A 9,249-nucleotide genomic window follows, 5' to 3' on the forward strand; every position below is an offset into this window, starting at 1 on the left:
TTCTTCAGCCAGTAGGCGTGAACCATGTCGGGCCCTGGTGCTGTCCAACTCTTCATACTGGAGACCCTTTCTTGGATATCTGCCACTGTGATGGTTACTGGACCCTGTTCAGGGAGGTCGCTGTGGTCAGCCCTCAGATCCTCTAGCCACTGAGCATTGCCGTTATGTGTTGCATCCTTCTCCCATATGCTCTTCCAGTATTGCTCCGTCTCCAGCCTTGGTGGTGCTGTTCTCTTATTGTTCCCTTGCCACTGAGAGTACACCTTTGCTGGTTCTGTGGAGAACAGCTGGTTTATTCTCCTGCCTTCTATCTCTCTGGTGTACCTCCTCAAGCGGCTGGCCAAGGCTGTGAGTCTTTGCTTGGCAGTTTCCAAGGCCTCAGGTATGGACAGCTTGCTGTATTTCTTAGGCACCTTATTTGTCGCACCTTTCTGCAACTCCGTTAGTTGGCTAACCTCCCTCCGTGCTACTTTGAGCTTGCCCTCTAGCCTCCTTCTCCATGGAGGGTACTGCCCCTTGTGGCTGTTCAACTTGTAGCCAAGCATCTCACTGATCACTGCTGCCGTATTGTAGATCAGCTTGTTAGTGTCGGTATTGTCCGTAGTGCTGCATTAACATCATCTAGCAGACCTTCTGAGGGTACTTCACGTAATCTTGGTAACCGGCTACGGGGGATCCAGGTTTCAAGCTTGGCCATGATCCTATTTTTCAGGTCAGTTCCTCTCGCACTCAACGATCCTTCTCCTATCGCACTTGGGGCTATGTACCCAATCTCGGGTGGGGGTGATGATATCTCCCCCCTGACCTGGCGTCCTGACTCCTCCTTGCCGTAGCATTTGTGTTGTACCTCGTCAATCTCTAGCTGTGAGAGCAGTCCCTTCTTTCGAATGTTAGAACACTGAGCTACTAGTTGTTTCGCCGTCATTGTGGATGTTGGGTATCGAAGAATCCATAGGTCCCTCATCCTATTCATGTAGCCCCTTCCGCCGGGGTTACTTGCGTAGTAGCATTCCAACAACGCCCTGTTTTCGTCCCTTGCCCACCGATGCCTTCTATATATGCAACAATACTCGTACTTGGACGTACACAACAATAAAGCCTTGACTGTCTTTATAAGGGTAAACACTCATTTTTTGCCTTCTTCTTTTTGTCTGGTGAGTTGTTCAGACAAAATCAACCAACAAATGGTCAGAATTATAGATAATTGAGAAAACAGGAATTAAATACCCCCCCCCCCCCCCCAAAAAAAAATAAAAAACAACAACAAAAAAAACAAACTAAATAAAAATGTTTGAGGTTTAGTCTTCCTACTGTTCTATGCATTTGTAATAGGTAAGTAAGAAAAGTTTAAGAAGTTCTTGGGAATATTGTCTCCAGATTTTTACAGACCCAAAATGGGACCTAAAATTCCCAAACTGTAAAACAATGCTTAACCTTTCACATGAGGCATACTGAGTGTCAGCTAAGCAATGGAAACTGAGGCTACAATTTGATATTCTGGTGTGACGAGTCTCGATTTCTGCAAAAACATTCAGATGTTAGGGTCAGTGTTTGCTGTAAACATGAAAATATAGAACAGTTCAGGCTGGTGATGGCGCGATGATGCTGGTGATATTTTTAGGCACACTTTGGGTCCCTTAGTACTAACTAGCACGCTAGTATTTAGGACTAGCATCATTTAAACACCAGAGCCTAACTGACCATTGTTATGAGCATTGTTATCACCTCCACTGACTAAGTGACTAAGTGATGATAGAAATATAACACAGAGTTCAACAACAAGTATAGCTGTATGTGAATTTGCTGAAGCTAATCTTTTTAGGAGCAAAGATATATTTCATTCGATGTAACAAATATACATATTTTGTTTGATGTAGTGAATAAGCAGAAAAGTTTCAAATTAAAATATGTTGATTCTGAATACTGAAGTGTCATCTGAGTTGCTGAGTTAGGCAACCGGATGTGTGAGCCATAGGGCATCTGCTCAAGAGAAGGACAGAGAGATGATAAAATCACGGAAAACTATATATAGTTGTGGTCGGACGTTTGTATCCACTCATCATTGGTCATTGGTCAAGGCCAAAATCACTCATTGGTGATTTTGGTCTTTTAATTATTTCATGCACTGTTCTTTTTCCAGCATAGAATAATTGCACAGCACACGTCTTTGATGACTTTGAAAACTAAAAGTTGTGTGCATAAATTTTAATTTATTTTTCTACATGTCTTTTGACCTAACAAGATTGAGGCCTGTCAACTTCTTGTTGGTGATGATGATTGACTACAAGTGCAGCATAAAAGCATTTGGACTGACCAATACTTTGAAAAAAAGTAAAGCCCAAGAAAATCAGTGAAGATCTAAGAAGACAAGTTGTAGATTTACACAAGTTGATTGTTCATATAAGAGGGCAAAATAAAGAAAGCGATTCTTCTCGTGTAGATTTTTTCTTCTTTTATGAGCTACAGCTCTCACTGCTGTTACTGACAGTTTCTCAACTAGTGTGTGATCAACATCTACATTTCTGAGTAAATATTAGGAGGTATTTCAGGGTTTAAAGCATGTGATTTCTTGGCCAGCATCATCTGCCTGATTCCAAGTACAAATTTCGTAAGTCATGCCATAAACGGAGTTTGCAGATTTCTTGCTTCCTCATTTTCATGTTGCCGATGTGCATGTTACACAGATGTTACAACAGACAGTTTCTCATCATATTGTGTATTAGAAACATTCAGGTTACTATAGACAAGTTTATTGAGCTTTTACCCTCTTTGATAATTATTTGTTACACTTTTGTGGTATTTTCTTGTTATGAATTCTGAACAAGTTAGTACATTTCAAACAGGCATTTGGGATCAAACATTTTTTAGAGATTCAGAACAGTTCCCTTTTTGAGGATTGGTTTCTCTTTTTTTTGTTTTTCTCAGTGTCTTAAGATCCTCTTTTCCAAAACTCAAACTCAAAAGAAACATAAAAAATAAAACAGAATACGATTTTTGATTTTTTGTAGAGCAAGTCCAAGTGGAACTGATAGGGAGGATCGATAGGCAGGCAGACTAACAATTCCAAGGAAATGATCTACTGGTGCACAATTCCCATCCCTAGACAGGACTATTTATACACATCCAGTACGATTGATCACCTGTTGCAAAAATGGTAGAGTTTATTCTTACATGGTTACACCGTGCAACAGATTGCAACTACCTGCGATTTTATTGGTTTTATTGACGTTTGATCTCACCTTGTAATTCATTGTGATACCCGTGCAACCCATGCAAGACATACACTAGTTATGTACCATATTGTCAGAGCCAAAAACTTAAAGAAGCAGCTTTGACAGCACGGCACTGCCTGTGAAATCAACTAAAGACACAAGCTAGCTCATTAGCAGCTAAAAATGGCATCTTGTTTGTTTAATTAAAGTGCCAACATGTCTTGTTTCTTTAATCATTTAATCATCTTCAATAATTTTCCTTACAAATGTGACACTATTTAAGGGGAACTAACAGCAATATAAGATTTATTCTCCATTAAAGAAAACAGACATTCCTCCAGTCATAACAAGTATCATCGGTGCACCTACTAAACCTCAGGTTGTCCTAGATGTGTCCATTGGAGTGTGAATGTTGGACAAGGTGCTGTGGAATAGTAAAAAACAGTGTATGGATGTGTGTGTGTGGTAAAGAAACGAAACGCTCTGACACACACACACACACACACATACACACACACACACACACACACACACACACACACACACACACACACACTCATGTACAGTACAGATACCTGAAGTACAGTAATGAAGTATTTGTACTTCGTTACTTCCAGTGTTGGGTGTAACGCATAACACGTTACTGTAATTAAATTACTTTTCCACTGAAAAAGTAGAGTAACTGATTACTGTTCATTTTTAGGTATTTTAATTACAGTTACTTACAAAGTACTTGCGTTACATTGTAAAATAATCAAACTCGCTGAATATCATTAATTAATTATTCAATAATTTGTCTTCTAAAGGTAAAAGTAAACTCTGCCGCTTTAACATCGCTGTAGTGCAGCTGCATGTCATTTCGTGCCAGTTTGCTGCATAGTCGTATTCTAAAGATGTCGGACTCGGCTGAAGCGAGTGGCTGTTTTATGAAATGGACATATTCCCGTCTCTTCACTTTTGTGAAACAAGCAGACAAGAACATTACAGTAATATGTAAAAACTATCGGCTGCTGTTAATAGCACGAGTAATCTACTGAAGCGCCTGACACGAGAGCATAGACAAACACTTCTGAGTGATCCTTGTTCATCATCCACGGATTTTACTTCAGCAGCACAGAAATCGTCTGAAGGTGAGCTTAAAAAATGATTGCAGGCTACATTGTGGAAGAGCTGCTACCGCTGCGTACTGTAGAGTCTACGTCTTTTTAAAAAAATTATTTATTATTTAAAGAGTTTAATTTCTATTGTTTGTCCACTCAAGGATTATAGGGATTTAAAAAAGTATTTAGTTAAATTACTTATTAAGTAATTAAGTTACTTTTCAGACACAGTAATTAGATAAGTATTTTAAATACAATATTGATTAAGTAATTAGTACTTAATTACTTTTTAAAAGTAACTTACTCAACACTGGTTACTTCCCACCTCTTGTGTCAAGACTGATAGAATAAGTCTTGTTGCTGCTCACTGGTTAAGCAGTGTTTCCATTTCACAGCACTGAAGCAGAGACCCAGTGAACTCTTGACCCTTCATCGTAGCAGTTACTGGAAAGTCATTAGAGGAACTGTGTGGAATTTCCTTCAGGCTCAGCCCTCTGCAGTTCACGAGCAACCGAAAAACATCTGACAATCCACCACTCACTACAATACTTGCCTTACTTGTGCTTTATTAACATAATGATAAAATAATATCAGTAGATGGGAATACAAACTTTAAAAAAAATCTAATTATACTCAGCTTGAAGCTGAAGAAAAGAAGGAAACTAAAAAGTATTTCTATTTACCGTTGTCCACATTGTAGAGGGTGACTTTTCCTCTAAACAGGAGAATGTGTCAGTCAGTCAGATGAGCAGTCCTTACCTTTAAATCTACCCTCTCTTCTTCCTCTCTCTGTTTGTGAGCTGATAGTAACACTGCATTTAAAATGACCTGACACTTAAAAAACGTCACTCCCTTTATGCTCGCTCCTCTTCAGTACCACAAGCTAGATGCTGAAGTACCACAACTTACAGACACCTGCAGTTGTTCCGGTGTTGTGCAAAAACAAAACAAACACAGTCCCACTTTTAACCCCAGACTTTGGCACAGTCATCTCTTTTTACGTGACATCCTCTGGCGGTTAATAAACAGCCTGCCATATGTTTCTGTTTAGGCTGAAATTAGTTTCATGTTTGGAGCCTTACAATGACAGAACTGCATTAAGCAAACGTAACAAGCCTTTTTACAAAATGTAAGGAGTACAAAGTACAGATATTTGTAGTACAAAATAGTCAGAAAAAAAAGCAACCCAAAAACATCTGCCAGTACAATACAAATTAGGAGTGTGTGTGCGTATCTCGGCACCTCCCCTTCCTGTTATTGGTCTGTGCTTAAATGCTGGTGTTTCCAAACTTTTTCTCTTGTTTTGAAAGCTCAGAGAACCAGAGAAGACAAAAGAAGGTAAGAAAAACATTTTACACTGATGAACAGCTTAAGAGAATCAGAAATCTTTGTGAAATCATGAATGTAATACGTGGTAACATTTTTCTGAGGAAGTCAGAGATAATAAATCTGTGCATAAAAACGGTGTCAGCTCTTTTGTCTGGGCCGTACATAAATCATTTGTACAGCTGGCCCAAGATATTTGTTGTCATCCTGTTATACTTATAACATGTATCAAAATCAATCTTTTACCTTTTTCATAATCTAGCATTAAATTTCTCTTTTCACAAGATAACCACTACAGCGTTTCAATCTGTGTCTGTGTTTCCTACAGGCATGGCCGTCCACCAGCAGCCCACCCAGGTGGTGACAGTCATCAGGACCATTGAAAACTCTGGCCAATGGAGCACCGACCTCTGTGATTGCTGCTCTGATATGGAGAGCTGTAAGTAAACTCAGGAAACCCTACAAACAGCAGTGATTTCTGCATGAACGATCTCCTCAGACTTTGTTTGCAATAAGCTAACCGAGTGTTTAAAGTCAGTAAAACATCAAGAATAAATGAACTATCTGAGACTACATGATAGCAATGATCATTTAGTAGCATTATGGAGTTTTTCATTATTTTACATTTTTCACCAGAAAACTGACTTTTCGTAATTGGAGTGGAAATGTCTCAAATGTTCAACTTAAACTTAATGACTCCTTTTATGATAGCATAGAAAATCAGACTTAGAGTGTCCCAAATATATTTTTTTACTATCAATAAATAATAACAACAACAACAACAACAACAATAATAATAATAATAATAATAATAATAATAACAATAAAATAGAAGTCCAGTCTCTCTGTGGTTGGATTCAGGGAAAGTTGAAATAGCAAAAATTCAAAGTTTTTTTGCTCCCCTGGAACATCCAGGTTGGTTGGTTTGTTGTAGTTAATAAAAAAATAGTAAATAATATATATACATAAATATTTATTTATATATGTATATATTTCTCCCCAAAGGTTGCTGTGGCCTTTGCTGTTTCCCCTGCATGCAGTGTGATGCAGCCAATAAACATGGATGGTGCTGTGCAATGCCACTCCTGGACGTTTGTGGTGTGGTGTCCTGCTTACTCCGTCAGTCTATCAGAGAGCGCCACAACATCTATGTAAGGCTGGGTTAGAGATGGAGGATATTGTTACAAACTACATTTAAAAGATAGATGCGGTCACTAGAGGAAGTGCACTTTTGTAACTTCTGCACTGGCTTCATTTTTAAGCCCTGGAGGTTTCTGCTTGTAAAATGAACTAACATAACATCTAAATGTAAATTTTATGAGATTCAAAAAATGCACACAAATTGTGCTTTGTGCAGATCCTTCTCACTCACCCTCACCTCTCATGGTCAAACTGAGATAAAGTAACCACATCATGCAGTGCCATCATAAAAGTGACCTGGATAAAACTTGTGGTATTTTGCAATCCGTAGAGTTTATAATGGAGAAGCTTGAGTTGAGAAAGAGGAAGTGTAAAGTTCTTCAAATCTGAACTCTCTTGCCCTCACTGTGGGGGAAAAAGCTGCGGCTTCTTGTTTTGACAAACTCTCAGATATTTGGTTACCCAGCTCTACACAGGGACACAGCTGCCGGATGAGGGGATGACAACACCCCACTAAACTTTTATATCTGAGGGGTAACAACAGTAACTCCTGCTGCTTCATCCTCTGTCTATCTGCTTCTTCTTCTCCATCCTGCAGGGCTCGTTCACTGATGACTGCTGTAAGGTGTGCTTTTGTTACCCGTGTGTTTGGTGCCAGATGCATCGTGAGCTGAAGCTCAGGCAATACCATTAGCCCGCCACCTCGACTGTGATCAGCACGCAAGTCGTCTGTGGATATGATGCAAACGTTTTGGCTGTGTGATGAGGGCTTATGTCACTGCTGAACCAAAGTGCTTTAAATCTGTTGTCATATAATATGTTGAACGCCTATGTGACTTTTTCAGGCCAATAAAATCCTGTAATTCTATGCAACATCATGTGTGAGATTAATTGTCCTCTTCTGAAGAGTTGAGTTTAACCAGTGTTCAGATAAAGACTTGTCATATTCATTAATTGTTAACTTTGATAGGATACAGAGAAGGACATTGTAAGGTCACACTGTCCATTCATATAACTTTTCACAGTATTATAATATTTGTAAATGAAATACAGTGGCTTGCAAAAGTATTCGGCCCCCTTGAACTTTCCACATTTTGTCACATTACAGCCACAAACATGAATCAATTTTATTGGAATTCCACGTGATAGACCAATACAAATTGGTGTACACGTGAAAAGTGGAAGGAAAATCATACATGATTCCAAACATTTTTTACAAATAAATAACTGAAAAGTGGGGTGTGCGTAATTATTCAGCCCCCTGAGTCAATACTTTGTAGAACCACCTTTTGCTGCAATTACAGCTGCCAGTCTTTTAGGGTATGTCTCTACCAGCTTTCCACATCTAGAGACTGAAATCCTTGCCCATTCTTCTTTGCAAAACAGCACCGGCTCAGTCAGATTAGATGGACAGCGTTTGTGAACAGCAGTTGTCAGATCTTGCCACAGATTCTCGATTGAATCTCAGTCTTCACCTCCACCACAATCTGCCCTGCTACCTTTAGCTCAGTCTTCAGCCCCGTCAGCCACTCAGCCACTATCACAATCAGAATCACTACAACCTTTGTTACAGTCCATAACTCAGTCAGTGCCTGAGTTAGTAGCGCAGTCATTAGCTTTGTCACCAGTTCAGACTCCAGTGTTGTCACCCATCCAGTCAGTCACTCATCTACACCTTTAGCCAGGGACCTCAACGCCTTCTGGCCATGCATCAGCTCCTGCTGGAAGCTCGAGTGAGCCAATCCAGCATTTCGTGGCTCCCACGCCGCTGTCTGTCTCAGCTGGCAGTTCAGGAGAACTGATTCAGCAGTCTGCCTCTGCGTCCAGTCGTCTTGTGTTTTAGTTGGGGGTTCAGGAGAACCCGGCCAGCATCAAGCCACGTCAGCTGGGGGTTCTGGAGAACCCGGGGCCATCTGCTGCACTGGTTGGGGTGAGGGGAGGAACACAGGAAAAAAGACATGCTGTGGAAGAGAGCCAGAGATTAAAAATAAGTAATGATTCAATTCATAGAGGTCTATTAAGGATATATAAAGTTGGGTTTCATCGGCTTTTGGTCTATATGAGTAACTTATCATGACCAAACATTTGATGATTGTCTTTGCATCATTCAAGCAAAACTTAAATTTTATTAAGGGTCACACACATCAACCATAACATGCCAGCTGATGTGAACCTGATCAGATGTTGTGGTTTTGAAAACACAGAAGCTCTTTTTGCTGTTACATGATGTTACTTATAAGTAACAGATTACACCAGTAAGTAGCAGACAGGTCTGGCCCGAATCTGGTGTCAAGCCGGCACTGCTGGCTGACTTGTGGCATGGTAAGTGGTATGTCATCCAGATATGGGCCAGGCCCGGCGTAGATGGCACTGTTTATGCGGTGGCATGCCACATCTGGCCCAATTGTGGTTTGGTTTATGTGGCCCAGGCTCATAGAAAACAGGTCTGAGTAACTGGTGTCATGGCAGGG

At 40.1% G+C, this 9,249-nt stretch overlaps 1 pseudogene across 1 annotated transcript; it reads left to right on the top strand.

The window, feature by feature from the left end:
- Positions 1–368: 368 nt before the first annotated feature.
- On the top strand, positions 369–7,651 carry LOC146580221 (cornifelin homolog B-like; annotated as a pseudogene). Its single transcript, XR_014891235.1, has 4 exons — positions 369–5,650; positions 5,967–6,077; positions 6,644–6,789; positions 7,377–7,651. The product of XR_014891235.1 is annotated as a cornifelin homolog B-like (transcript).
- Positions 7,652–9,249: the final 1,598 nt, after the last annotated feature.

The sequence above is a fragment of the Mchenga conophoros genome, linkage group LG3 (assembly GCF_057382185.1).
Source record: "Mchenga conophoros isolate Kocher_MC1m ecotype Shallow Benthic linkage group LG3, M_conophoros_male_GT1.1, whole genome shotgun sequence".
Taxonomy (NCBI): domain Eukaryota; kingdom Metazoa; phylum Chordata; class Actinopteri; order Cichliformes; family Cichlidae; genus Mchenga; species Mchenga conophoros.